The sequence below is a fragment of the Acinonyx jubatus genome, chromosome B4 (genome assembly GCF_027475565.1).
Source record: "Acinonyx jubatus isolate Ajub_Pintada_27869175 chromosome B4, VMU_Ajub_asm_v1.0, whole genome shotgun sequence".
In the NCBI taxonomy this organism is placed as follows: Eukaryota; Metazoa; Chordata; class Mammalia; order Carnivora; family Felidae; genus Acinonyx; species Acinonyx jubatus.
In genome coordinates, this window is record NC_069387.1 from 58,020,697 (window position 1) to 58,035,835 (window position 15,139).

Below are 15,139 nucleotides of genomic sequence, written 5' to 3' on the forward strand. Positions count from 1 at the left end.
CTCTCTCTGCCCCTCCCCCGTTCATGCTCTGTCTCTCTCTGTCCCAAAAATAAATAAAAAACGTTGAAAAAAAATTAGTTCTAAGACTGTTAGAAGAAAAATGAGAGAAAGTTTAGAACATCTGTGGACAACCTTTCAGTCAGAATTGTCAGGTCTTTATAAGTAATCTAGGGATTTTTCTTGTTGCCTGGTAGCAGTATTGAACATATGCTAAATTTACAGAAATAAAGCTGGATAATCAAATCTGATAAGCTGAGAAGAAGTTAACTAGAGCAATCTGTGGTATTTTAAAAAATTTCCAGGGTAATTGGGGACTGGTGGCTGAAATCAATATTTGGGATTTCATTTGTGTTAATACAAAAACAAAACCACAAGTTTGCTTTTTAATTAAATTATTTTTCTTTGATTTAAAAATAGTCCTCCGGGGCGCTTGGGTGGCTCAGTCGGTTGAGCATCTGACTCCAGCTCAGGTCATGATCTTGCAGTTCATGGGTTTGAGCCCTGCGTCAGGCTCTGTGCCTATGGCTCAAAGCCTGGAGCCTGCTTCAGTTTCTGTGTCTCCCTCTCTCTCTGCCCTTCCCCTGTTCGTGCTCTGTCTCTCTTTCTCTCTCAAAAATGAATAAACATTAAAAAAAATTGTTTTTAAATAGCCCTCCTACCTTCCAACCAATCCATCCTTGTTGGGAGAGAAAGAAAAGAAAAATTTCTATCAGCTAGCTGCCTGCATGCCACCTCAGGAAATAGCATGTCAAATTCCTGCTTTATCAAGATCCTCTTCCTGGCCTTCCTCTCATCCTCATTGATTGAGTGTGCCAGATTCTGTGCTAGGTGCTGGGCCTATAAAGAAGTGAGACAGGATTCCATTGTACGGTAGGGGAGTAGGTCTAACAAATAACACAAAACAGGGTGGAAACCTCCAAAGAATCCTTTTGGTATGTTTAGAGAAGCTATCTGCTGAAGGAGCTGTCAACTTCACCAGCTCATTACCTTTTGTAATTCATTTAAATAAAAAACTAGTTAAGTTCTTTGAATTTTTCCTGTTCTTTACAAAGCAGCTCTTTGACAGGTATTATCTGTCCCACCTAAATTCTTCTGCAAACTCACTGTGCCTCCAAAAGAGCCTTGTACTTTCTGAGCAACAGTAAAGACAGCTTTGCAGAAAAAGCCCACTTCCTTTTCTGTTCTTCAGGTCTTTTTCCCTCCTAACATTTCCATCAGTTTGATGTTTTCTCAAACACCAGGCCACATGTGCTGTCCTGATCACGGAACCACACCAAGATCATGCTGTTTCTTTCTCAGTGCTTGCTTAATGTAACTCTTTAAGACGTCCCAGTATCACATTTGTCTGATGTGTGTTCTACAGGGAAACATAGCTTCTGTTAGCATGGTTATGTTTGTTCTTTATATGCATTTAACAGTGGCTTTTTTGGCCAACTCAGACTGGAATAATAGAGCTTCAGTTAGGACAACTAGATAATTTGATGAATGCTTGTTAAACTCTGCAGTTGATCTGAAAACAACTCTGGTGTGTAGGTTAAGTGTTAGCTAGGAGAGGGAGACCCTATCCAAGCAATCATTGGATAGCTTCTCTAGCAAAGTTTATGAAATGCATTTTTCAAACTTCTCTAAGCAAAAGTGATTGCTTGGCTGTTTAAAAACTAATTGATCATGTCTTTTGTCTTCTCCTTCTCCTCCTCTGTAACTCTTCTGATTTCCTGTGTGACATTTAATAACAAATCATAAGACTAACAAGGATGGATTTCAATTCCTGTGGTTTATGGATCAGTTTATTAGGCCAGAAAGGGAAGGTGCAGTAAAGAATGTGAACACTTACTGGGAGCAGCACGGGTTAGGAGAACTAACCTGGGATGGGAGTCTGGGAGAAAAAAGAAGGATCTTTCAAATCAGGTACACCTAAGTTCAAATCAGGGCTCTGCCATTTACTAGCCATGTGAATCTGGAAAGGTACCAGATCTTCTAAGGTCTTAGTGTCCTCATCTGTAAAATGGGGACTGTAGGATTTACCTTCCCAGTGTAGTGAACAGCTTCTGAATTATGCATTGAGTGTTGCCTGGCACTTATTTTCTGAGTGTCTACTATTCCTTCTTTAAAAGGCAGAAACTTGGTTCAGATCAAGTCACTTAATCTTTCTGAGCCTCCGCTTTGCCATCTGTATAATGGGAATTATAACATATTAACATGAAAAAGCTCAAAAAAATTTTAATCATATGCAAGTATATGACATTTCACAAAGGCTTCCTAAATATCCAGGATATGAACTCTGCTGTAGCTTTTTTTACATTTTTTTGGTGCTTCCAAAACATCTATTTGCTATTATTATTACTGTATATTAGTTATATCTCACAAATATTGCACAATTAGTGGGAAAAAACCCTTATCTTATTCACATTTATAATCCCTACTATAAATATATTAAGAGCTTGGTAGATGTTGATTATATAAATAATTCTCTGCTTTGCAAACTAATATAGCTTATAGCATCCTAATGGATTTACTTCACCTTTATTGTTTCTGTAATAATTTTATTTTAACATTTTATATTAAATGTTAGAAACCTAAGATACTTTTCTTAATAACTGTATTTCTTGTAGTAGAACTGAATTATGTTCACAGATGCAGGATGTCTAGGAGTTTTGGTGTCAAGAAAAAAAAATTGTATGTTCCTACCCTCTTTTATTAGAAAAACTAAAAATTCAGGAGAATTTCAAATTTGCATAATATTTATAGTTTTAATTTATTTTGTGTATACAAAGAGATATCACTTATAAAAATGTGCTGTTGCAGTCTATTTATAATTGAATATTTATAGTTGAATATAGTTGAATATTTAGATGGATTTTTCCCTTTCCAATAAAAAAATGTACTTTTTTAACTTTTTAGTGTCTTGAAGTCACAGAGTAGAGAGTAGCTTCCTCTAAAACCTTTAGAATTTTTCCTATATGACCTATAAGACTTGAACAACCAGAACAGTAACCTCTTTTCTGACTGTTGTCCACTGATTATTCATTTGGTGGGCCTAGTTTAGAAGAAGGGAATATACCCAGCAATTAACCAGTAGTCATTAAGGGATAACCTACAAGCAAATGAAAGGCCTGCATGCTTCATTTCACCTATTAAAAAAAAAAAAAAAAAGGAAGGAAAGGAAAAAGGCAACATCTCTTAGAAAACTGGAATTTATTTTGCACTTGAGTTCTTAATCATTCTATTTTGGTTTTGTTCAGTGTATAGGAATTGCGATAACCTGATATTGTGTTCATTTGTTATCAGTAATTTCCATTTGCATTCTTATAAACTGAATAAAGGCTGTGTAAGTGACGATAGATATATATTAGTTATCTATTGCTGCATAACAAGTTGCCTTGAACATAGGGATGTAAAACAATAAATGTTTGTTTTTTATCTCACTAGATTCTTTGGATCAGGAATCCAGGAATGTCCTAGGTGGGTGGCTCTGGCTCAGAATCTTACATGAGATTGCAGTCTAGACGTCATCTCATGTTATAAGTAGTCTGTGTGAAGGCTTTACTGGGGCTGAAAGATCTATTTTCAAGGTGGTTTGCTCACATGCCTGGCAAATTTGAGCTGGTTGTTGCCAGGAGACCTGTTTCTTACCATGTGGACCTTTCCATAGGGCTACTTGACCATCTGCATAACATGAGCAAATGATCAAAGGGCAGGATAGAAGCTGCATCATCTTTTGTGACCTAGCCTGGAAGTCACACATCATTTCCATGATACCCTTCTGGCTATACAAATTAACTCTCCTCATAGTTGGAGGAGAATATTCAAGGATATGAAGACCAGGAAGCAAGGATCTTCAGGGGCTATCTTAGGCGCTGGCTACCAAACCAGGAGAATGCCTAATCTAATATGTGCAAGTGTCCAGTGAATGTTCAAATAGCCTTAATTTTAATTTTATCAAAAATAATATAAATTGGGGTGTAGAGGTTTTCAGTTTTTACATCTTTTGCTCCAAATTGCATGTGTTGGTATACATTGGTTATTGGTTCATTTCAATTACTTATATAACAGATACCTATTTTCGAACATGTAGGCATAGGAGAATTCTAGGTAAAAGAAATCATTTAGCAAGGCAGGACTTTCATTGGTGATAAGCTCAGCACCACTGAATAACCTGTTGCCATTCTGTAAAACTCTGAATTCATCAAGCCCTCAACAGACATTTACTGAGCACCTCTTATGTGCTAGGCAATATGAATACAGATAGCAATGCAAAATGTCTCTGTGCTCAAGGAAAGGGAAACATTTCATTATAATTATGCCAAATACTATAACAGAGGTACATACTACAGATGATGAGGTCAGTTGTTGAAGAACATGGGCTCTGAAGTCAGTCTACCTGAGTTCAATTTCCAGCTCTCTTATTTATTAGCTATCTGACCTTGGACCACTTATTCAACCTTTCTATTCTTTAGTTTTCTGATTATTCCCTTTTTACAACTTACCTTCCTCATAGGGTTGTAGGGATTTAGGAAACAGTACCAGTGAGTGCTCTTAGCCAGCCAGAATTCCTGGAATGATCAGTTTGGATGAGGGAAGATTTCCAGAGAATGTGAGATGATTGAGTTGTTTCTTGGAGGGTAAGTTGGAGTTTGGTCAGCACAGAAGATTGGTGGAGCCCAGGGATGAGATGCCAGCATGCAGTAGAGCTGGAGCCTGAGGAGCTGAGCAGGGGTAAGGCTGGGGCCTGTCATGTGGTAGCTTCAAGGGAACGACTAGAAATGAGTTTAGACAGTGGCATGCAAGGATATGAAGTCTCAGGTGGAGCCCCAATACATTGTAAATTTTCTGAGATTATCTGTTTAAATATCAAATTTCTTGCTGTCTTCAGATTGCTAGATCTTATGTCCATATTTATGGTTAGGAAGAAATTGTCACCATAATGACAGGCCAAACAAAAAAATTTGGACTTTTTTGTGGAGGTTTTAAAAACAGTAGAATGATAGGATTTGCTCTTTTATTTCTTTGTTTGTTTTTAAAGTGGTTTGGGCAATGGGTTGAGTAGTTAGGATGGTTATAGTAATCAATGGGGAGAGGGTTGAGGCCACGCAGGAGACTAGAGAGGTGAGTACAAGTATACCGGAACCTGGCCCTTCTTGTCAGGTTTGGCATTTCCCATAGGCATCCCAAGCACATTCCCGGGACCCTGGCAGGACTAGGACACTTCCCATCCTTATCTAAAGAACCTTGACTCATCCAGAATTTTGGAATTATAAGAATCTAAGAAGGAGAGATTTTAATGTTAGCATATATCTAAGTATCATTTTGAATTACATATGAGGAAATAGGCACCATAATCTTCTTGGCCTTTAAATGTCTGGCTCTAGTCTTGATAACCTTATTTTATGGATAAAAGAGGATAATGATTATGTCAATTTTAGAAACTCCTTAACTGCCAACTTCCCACTTTCAAAAGTTTTTTTTGAAAACAAAACTAAAAAGAGAGATGAGGCTTTAAAGAAGAAAAGATGGGTAAGAAATGAGATTTTTGATTTAGATAAATAAGAATCCCTTTGCCAACCAGGCTGACTTCTAGATAGCTTCTAGGCCCCAGGGTGGGAATTAGAGTGCTTAGTCTATTTAGCCTTTCTCACATGTCTTTTAATTCATCTTCCAATACTCTCTCCCAACAGGGCTGACCCTTCATTGCTTTTTGGATGACATGTTCCACGGACAGACTCTTTTACCAGGACACACGAGCCTCCAATTTGTGTTTTTCTTTTAGCTTCTTTAGGAGGTAGTTAGGTCTAGTTGAAGCCAGAAGGCTCTAACCCATCTAACATAAAATGACGAGACAGGAATTCTTTGATACCTAGTTTGCTTAAGGCTTATTTATTTTCATTAGAAAGAATTTTCATGTGAATGCTTCCCTCTTTTTCTTTTAAAACTTAGAAGCATGCACTAATGCACCTTTGCACTACAGCTATAACACTATTAAAAAATAATCCAGAAATGGATGGTATTTTATAACAACTATTAAGTTGTATGAAATGTTAGTGTAGCAAACAGACTGAAAGACAGTGTTTCCATTCAGGGTTATATAGCCTTTCAGGGAGAACCCAGCTATGGAAGGGGAAATTTTGAAGTAACTTATCCCTTCCTCAATTATGTTTGAAATTTATATATTTTCTGATAGCTTGCATCGTATTTGGGTTCATTTTCCTTACACTATCTCTAATTTGACATTTCATATTATTTCATAACTAAGAATTTAAGGATTGTAACTTTTTTGGTGATAGTTTTTATTCATGAAGTACTTTAGTGTGAAAAGAAAATGGTTGATGGAAGATGGTCTTGTTATTAAAGTAAACCTTTCTATAAATAAATGCAGAAACATCTGTTAAGGGCAGAGTCTGAATGTGGCAGACATCTGAATTGCGTCAATTCCCGCCTTGTGGCCAAATTTCTTAGGCTTTCTTTATAACTAATGGCAGAGTTTCACATTCTCACAGCATTAGGCAATAGAATGGGCAAAAGAACTGGTGCCAAGTTACCCTCTTTCTTGGGTTAGCTAGTGGTAATAATTTATACTCCCTAAGGAAAAGTGTGGCGTGTTTTTGTTTTTATTTTTGAAGACTGAAAACCTGAAATTTCTCCCTCAACATCACTTTTAGGTGCTGGCTTTTGGCAGTTTTCCAAATGTCTAACTGCTAAACTGCTCTCAATAAATTATTGTGGTGTTGCAGTCAGCTTTGGTCAGGAGAAAGAGGGCACAAAGTCTTTCCTAGAACACCATGGGCCCATCAAATGACCTTTTTGAGAAACAGCTGAGATTTCTTTTTCAATGGCACAAAAACACTAATTGAGATCAAACAGAACACAAACCCACCCCACAAATACCGCAGTTCAAATGAGGAAGGGAGAAGGTTGGAGAGGGGAGGAAAAATTGTTCTTCGGAAAACTGTTTGAAGCTAAGGGCTTATGTATTTTGTTCTTGGATAATTAGAAGTTAAAATGGGGTGATTTAGCATTTTTAAGGTAAAAATTAGCCAGGACTGTAAGAACACTGTGTACCTTTTCAGGTGCCTGTGTAGTTCCTCCTAGAATACCTGTCTGGTGCTCCACTCTTCCTCAAGACTACCTCAACACTCCTCCCACTTGGGGACTCCAGCGCCCTAAGGTGAGTCTGAAAATTTGTACTCCTTTCATATATCCTAGAAAAATATCACTTAAAGTGACATTTTAAAAACAATTTTTCAAAATTGGGGGAGACTTTCAGAGGTTGTGTTCACTGGTGAACTCCTAAGAATCATTACTTATAAGTCCTGTATTTAGAGAAGTATAAAGGGTAGTTAGCACTAGTATTTCCTTGCCAGTGTACCATAAATCCTAGGTCCAAATTTGGGGTGACACTACTAGCATTATGAACCATGCTTTAGATTTCAAACGTGGAGTCTGAAGCAAATTTTTTGCAGGTTGGTGTGTCACCACTTAGGCTTTCTGAGCGTTATTCTACTTGTGCTTTAAATTGGCAGCCTCTTTTATTTATTTATTCATTTTTATTTTCAGTTTTTATTTTAATTTCAGTTAGTTAGCATACAGTGTTCTATTAGTTTGGGAGGCACAATATAGTAATTCAACACTTCCGTACTTCACCCTGTGCTCTTCAAGACACGTGCACTCTTTAATCCCCATCACCTATTTCACCTGTCCCCCCATCCCCCTCACCTCTGGTGACCATCAGTTCTCTATAGTCTGTTTCTTACTTTGTCTCTCTATCTCTCTCTCTCTCCCTCTCTCTCTCTCATATTTTTTCCCTTTGCTTGTTTGTTTTGTTTAAATTCCACATATGAATAAAATCATAGGGTATTTGTCTTTCTCTGACTGATTTACTTCAATTAGCATAATACTCTGTGGCTCTGTGCATGTTGTCACAAATAGCAAGATTTCATTCTTTTCTGTGGCTGAATAATATTCTGTTTGTGTATGTGTGTGTACACACATTTTATATATACACACACATACCCACCACACCTTCTTTATCCATTCATTAATCGATGGCCTGTTTTACAGCAGAGAAGTATTTCTAACAGTGAAGATTAGAAGGTCTTGATAAGTTTGAAATAGCTTATAGTTTGAGCTTCCATCTCTTAAGTACTGTAATTGTCTTCATTAAAGGGGGTTCACAAAGTCTCTTAAAGTGAGAATATACAACTAAATTAATTTTCACTTGCTTTTTGTGTGCTTGATGTGTATCGCCTCTTGAAACATTAAAGTGCTTCATTGGTCTCAGAAGGGAAAATAATTTGACCTTGTTTGTAGTATGTGAATCACTTGTGAATAAATTGTCCACATTTTACAAGGTGAATTAACTCTTTAAGGGCACCAACCAGCATGCTGTTTCATAAATTCCTTAGTCTCTTATTTTGCAAAAGTTACGTGCTTGCTTTTTTGCTTTAATGATGTATCTTCAAAGGTGTTAACATAAATTAATCCATCCCTGAAATAAAAATAACCTTAGAGCGTTGTAGTAATTGCTAGAATATTTGGAGGGAAATGAATTCCTAAAACCACAAGTCCTTATCCTCACTGGTTCAGTTTTTCTCCTACAGACTCGCATTGCTCGTGGCATTAGCAAAATCCATGACAAGCAGGCCACACGTGCTGAAAGTAAAAGATAGTCAGATTCTCATTGGACAATTTTGTTATATCCATATCAGAAGCTGAAAAATTCTAGTTTAGCCCTGCTATTTGTCATGTGATCTAAAGAAGAAAAGTATAAGGAATAAAATGTATTATGTAGTCTAACTTACTACAGTTCTCTCCATAATTATGTTATCACTTAAATTTTAGGTTTAGCTTTCATCACTGATGAAGCTATTCTGTAAATCTTTCTTTTATTTACATTAATTATGTTTTGTTTGGGAGGATTTATATATAAGTTATAGGAAGAGGAACTATGGTTCAGATTTAATGTTTAGATATTGTGTACACTTGGGTTTGAATGCTTCAGTTATTTTGTTTCTTTTAGAACGCTGGTAGTTATACATGTAGAAGATGTAGGACCTGATTCAACTTTGCAGATAAAGAGTTAATTTTTTGCTATTTCTTCTCAAATGCTTACTATACTAGGAATTAACAGTCTTTGATTTTTGACTTCAAGTGCAAAAAAGATTCCCTTAGCATACTGCCTTGTTTTCTTTTTTCAAATGAAGTTTTATCTGTTTTAAATAAATGAGGGGTTTCTGGATGTGTTATAGTAATAGATAAAACTTTTTTGCCTTTTGCTGGCTGCTGAAGTAAACCAGTTTACTCATAGAAAGAGGGTATCTGAGTTCCCTAAGCCTTTCTGAATGTAGCATCTAATTTTAGTCATATTAACTTTCTGGCAACAAAACCAGCTTTGAATTTTCAGTATTGCTACACTGTAAAACTACCTTAAATATTCTTTTATGGAGTGACTTTAAATTTTTAATGTCTTGCAATCAGACTATTTCTACTAAATTACATTTTCTCCACAATGATGTAGTTTCTCGTGAGCCATTATTCTTTTAGCGAATGATAGAGAATAATTCACATTTTATTTATCACAAGGCATCTTTCCTAGGTTTTAAATTTGAGGCTGTGTAAGAAGAAACTTTAAAACTCATATTTTATGTAAAAAAGACAGATTATGTAAAACAGAATAAGACATTACAGATAATTTATTTGCTTCTCTTTCTGTTCCAGATAAGACTGCATTCTTCTCCCATCCCCCTTTTCTGGTACCTTCCTGTAAAAAGCATTAATGGAGGGAAAAGAATGATAAACAGGACTTAGCTCTATAATCTTCTTTCAAAACTGCCCTGTAAATAATTTCCTATAGTTTCTGTAATGAAGCTTATGGTGGTAATATTTTGTGCCTCTGGTAGTGGGGAATAGTTTCAAAATACTCTCAACATTTTACATTTTTAGCTGTGTGTGTGTGTGTGTGTGTGTGTGTGTGTGTGTGTGTGTGTTCATGCTTTCAGGTTAGGTTTTCTGTCCCACGTAGATTTAGTGGAATTTATTTTTTATATGCTTATACTTGGTTTTAACGGTTTAGGTGGGGGCATTTCTAAATAAAACTTGTTAAAGAGATGTTTATTGTTGTTACAGGTAATTTATGCACGCAGAGTTTAGGAGACTTGAAATGATCTTTTGGCAAAAAAAAAAAAAAAAAAAAACTTGGTAGAAGAAGGGGGGACATTTTCTGTAATTTAAGTTGTCATAGTAACTTGCATCAAGACCGATACTTGGAATCCAGGCCTGAAGAATTTCAGTGACAATAAACATTCCAGTTGCATTCATCATTTTTTTCCCCTCTGAGAAAAGAGCCATCAATTGTGATCTAATTATTCGCTTTCTGTTTTTAGAAGATGAGTAGCAGCTTGCATTTTTTAACACTTTGAAACTTCCCTGGTAGAGTAGAAATGAAAAGTTAGCTGTTTATATTTAAACTTGGCATTTTCTGGTAATGTATCTCAAACTAACCATTTCGGATGACAAGATAGGTTCAATATAATGGTTACTTAATGAAATATGAAAAGAAAAAGAGAAGTTGATGAGGATTTGAACACATTGCCACACACATTTGTTAACATGCAAATTTTAATATTAAGAGTATTGGAAAATGGTTTTCATGGAACTCTGATCTGGGAATGTTAGGATTTTCCTAATATCAGATTTTTAATATATTTATGGTATCTTGTATTCTTAAGCATGAATGTATTTAAATAAAAAGGAGGAGATATCATTTTTATTAGCAGAATAAGTTTACTTTGAGAAATTTGTATCCAGGCATTATTGTTAGATACGCTGTCTTTCACAAAGGACAGTACAATATTGTTTTTAAAGAGAAAGCTTTTTTAGGTTTTGCTTCACTCTTGCCTTCTGCAAGATACTGATGACTAACCGACCCATAATTTAGAGTTAGAAACATTCTCCTTAAGCAAGGAACATTAGGAGAAATAAGGAGATAAAGGTGTATGTGTCCATTCATTTTAGGAAACTTGGAAAATAAATGGGAAGAGTTTGTAGCTAGTCTAATAGTAAAAAATAATATACAAAATTAGCAGCTGTTGAATATAACTGTAGTCATCTGTAGATAAAAGTGGTAATACTTTTGTAGAAACTTTTCCACATATGTATGAGAATCTGAATCAAATGGGCAATCTTTTAAAAAACATAAATCAACAAAATTGAGTTTTAAAAATATAAGGTAGATGTAGAAAACCTAAATAAACCTACATAATTTACTGGAAATTGTGAAGGAAAATATAATCACCTATTATCTCACTGTTTAGAGATATTTACTGTACGTGTTTTATGGGAAGTATCTGAAGTTATGTGTTATAAACAAATTAAGGATCAAGTTATCAATAGCCAAAATACTAGTAATGGTGAAACACACAATTTTATCTCCTATTAGAATTAGCAGCTTACTTGCTGTCATCATTACTATCTAAAATAGCTCTGAAATATTTAGCCAGTATATTAAGAACAGAAAAAGAGAATTATTGAAAAGGACAGAATTATTTGTAGATAATAAAAAATGCCCAAGATATTTAATATAGTAAAATTCCATTATAAATAATGTAAATATCATGATTTATTTATATATATATCTGTTCATAGTAGCAACAAAAATTTATGCTGGGGATTAAACTTTGTAAGAAATGCAAATGGCCATGGGCGGGAAACTATTAAACTTTATTCTGAAGATGCAGAGACTCAATGTATCTGAAATTCTAGAAAAGAGGCTTTTAGCAAAGCATTAGTTCTCATATATTTAAAACAATTGCTCATTAAAAAAAAATACAGTTAAGTTTAAAATGTATAGAAAGGTATAAAATGAAAAACAAGATTCCTTTCTTCCTCATTGTGTTTCTTCTATCTAAAGGAACCATTGTTAACAGTTTCTTGGGTATCTTTGCAGAAAATGTGCATACAACATTTATTTATGCCTTTTTAAACTTACAGCAATAAGTAATAGTGTGTGTGTGTGTGTGTGTGTGTGTGTGTGTGTGTGTGTGTGTGTGTATTACACGAGATTCTTTACAGGTTGACTTCTTTAATTACCAGAATAATCTTAAAGGCAGATATGATTATCACACTGCTCATTGAATTGGTGGGAGTTCAGTAAATATGGTTAGTGTGCATTCTTCCATTTGGCTGAGTTTATAAAAATAAGGTTAGTATGGAATTACCTGGTATACTCGAGATTCTGATTGAGTCTACTTCTGATTGCGCCTATGACTATCATTCTCTGTGATCTGGTTTCTATCCCTACAAATTGAAATGGTGCTTATATCTGCCTGAATGTGGTAGACAGAATACAAAAATTAAACAGGGCCAAAATACAAAATCATTTTTTGTTCTTAAGGTATTACTAAGATAATACTCAAGAAATAATGATACCATAACACTTTTTATCTTTTAAGTTTATTTATTTGAGAGAGAGAGAGAGAGTGCGCAGGAGCATGAGCAGGGGAGGGGCAGAGGCTTGGAACTGTGAGATCATGACTCCAACCGTTAACCAACTGCTACCCAGTCATCCTCCATAACACTCTAATTTTACAAAGGCAATTCCTTTTATATAAAGCAGACCTCATGAAAGTTATAAAGTAGAATAGGATGGAGTCCATATTTTCTGCTGTCAGGAATATATAGTCTCACCAACTTAAGCAGGTTCACGCCAGATGGGAAAAACATAGTTTTTAGTTTTTATTGCTAAGCGATACCATGTTATAGCAATTCTTGAACTCTTGAACTTGCATGCTCTCTCTTTCCCTCTTCCTTTCTCTCACATTTTAGCTAGGGTATACTTGGCTCCTTAGAAATTTAGGGAAACTTGTCTTAAATCTCCAGTTTCAAAGCTTATAAAAGTGTCCCCATGATCTTGATAGGTCTCAAGGCTTCGTGTCTCCAGTGAGAATCCCCTCATCTGTCTTCGACTTGACTCTATGGATAGTCTTCATTTTGTCCAGGGTTAAGCCTTCCTTTTTTAATGGATTCTCTGAGAACACAGCACAACACAACACATGCACACCACTTAGTAGAACCTACCAAAGATCTGGGACTTAGAGGAAAGAGATTCACATTGTGGGAAGGGCAATCTTGATAGTCTTCCTAGACTCTGGCTTCAACCTCATCCCTTCTTAAGATGCCTCAAAAAGCTACAAAAACTGCCACATGTCATCTGGACTCATCTGTCAGGGTACAACTCAGCTTATCCCATTATTAATTGAGTGACCTTGACTGATTAGTCTCTAAAATCCAGTTTTCTTACTCGGATGTTAGGTAAGATTAAATTATGCAGTTGATCCTTAATGTGCTGTGTTTAGGGGTGCCAGCCCCCATGCAGTTGAAAATCCACATGTAACTTCTGACTTCTCCAGAACTACTGGGAGCCTGGATAACATAAACAATCAACACACATTTTGTATTTTATATGTGTTATCTGCTATATTTGTACAATAAAGTAAGCTAGAGTAAAGAAAATGTTAAGAAAATCCTAAGGAAGAGAAAATGCATTTATATACTACTATACTGTATTTACTGGGGAAAAAAATACACATAAAAGTGGACCCACACATTTCAAACTTGTGTTGTTCAAGGGTTAACTGTGTATGTAAAGGTCTCAGCATGTACAAAATTCAGTGTATTATAATTATCACCAGTTTTATTGAAAGAGTACTGTTTTCCCCAAATGCTTCGATCTTGTTTCAGACTTAGGCTAGGTATATTTTTATATAAGCAGATGTTCACCCTTCTGTACTTATGGAAACTATGTAATTGTTCAAACCAGACACTTTGGAGAGTGAAACATGGCATTATTGTTAATTATGCTGGGATAACCATGTAAACTGTAAACCAGGATGAGTGGTCACTCAGCATGCCTCATTTGTGGTGCATGCTCAGAGAACACAGGTCATTGTCATTGAGTGAGACAATGAGGATATAGGACAAGTGAGGTCACATTCATCTTTTTGAGCTTTAGTTCCTTACTCATTAAACTGAGATTAACAATAACTAGCTCACAGGGTGACTAGAAAGATTAAATGAAGTTGTAGTCTGATAAAACATTGTATATATGTGGAAATTGGACACCTGTTAATTCCCTTCTCTGTCTCTGCAAATTACCTTAGTTCTGCTGATGGGTAAGTCTGTGTATAGCTGTGTTATTAGGTACTTAACCTTAATGTATCTTTATAGTTCATTCCACTGGACATTGTAGGTGGTAGTCATAACCAAGTGCACATGTGGTTCCTCAGTTTCCTGTGGAGAGTTGGTCTATATTGCTTCAATTAATCACTTTTTAACACTGAAAGCATGAATTGTAGTGTTCAGGGACCACACCCACTTTCCCTATAAATTCTCCTGTGGTATGCTTTTTTTTATGTGCTTTCCTATTTTTTGGATGAACATAATCTAAATAGGGGGATTTTTTTCTTAAATATTTCAGGTATGAATGTTTATTTGCATTTAATACATGGTGAGAATCAAAGGCACTTGTTTTTGCACATCAGTTGTAGAGATGTATTTCTTCCTTGGGAAAAAAAATCTAGCCGAAACCTTAAAAATTAATAGTATAATTGGTAATATACATACCAAGTTTGATTTTCTTATCATTTACAAATAAATTTTAATAACACAAAACTGGAAGAAGTAATAGATAGACCTCAAGGTTTGGGCCTTTTGCAAAATGATCACAGCATTTTCACCATTATTTTTCATAGTTGTTGTCTTCATTAGCAAATCCATATTCAGACTTGGTGGTATTTCCCGGTCTTTAGGCTTACAGAGAGTCTGTGGAGGACAGACAGGTGGTAAATGATTTTAGTCCTGTCATAAATTTTGTGGAATGAAGAAGGTGCTATGGGAGCACATGGGAAGTACTTTGTGCAAAGGTTTAGGAAGGCTGTTTGTGGCTACCATTTAAGTGTTTAAAGGTAAGTAGGTCTTTAAGGAGTGGGGAGAAAGCCTTTGAAAACGGCCTGGGAGGGGCGCCTGGGTGGCGCAGTCGGTTAAGCAGCTGACTTCAGCCAGGTCACGATCTCGTGGTCCGTGAGTTCGAGCCCCGCATCAGGCTCTGGGCTGATGGCTCAGAGCCTGGAGCCTGTTTCCGATTCTGTGT

The 15,139-nt window shown here is 35.8% G+C and overlaps 1 protein-coding gene across 3 annotated transcripts in view; it reads left to right on the forward strand.

The window, feature by feature from the left end:
• The window catches only part of RASSF8 (Ras association domain family member 8), a 117,346-nt gene that overhangs the window by 30,332 nt on the left and 71,875 nt on the right, over positions 1 to 15,139 (forward strand). Inside the window, exon 1 of one of the 3 annotated variants that reach the window (XM_053226053.1) lies at positions 870 to 7,162. The exons of 1 other annotated variant lie outside the window; for it this stretch is intronic. The gene's annotated coding sequence lies outside the window, so the exon portion shown is untranslated. Of the gene's footprint in view, positions 1 to 869; positions 7,163 to 15,139 lie in introns of those variants that run through there. One more of the 3 variants, XM_053226052.1, reaches the window with a different exon arrangement.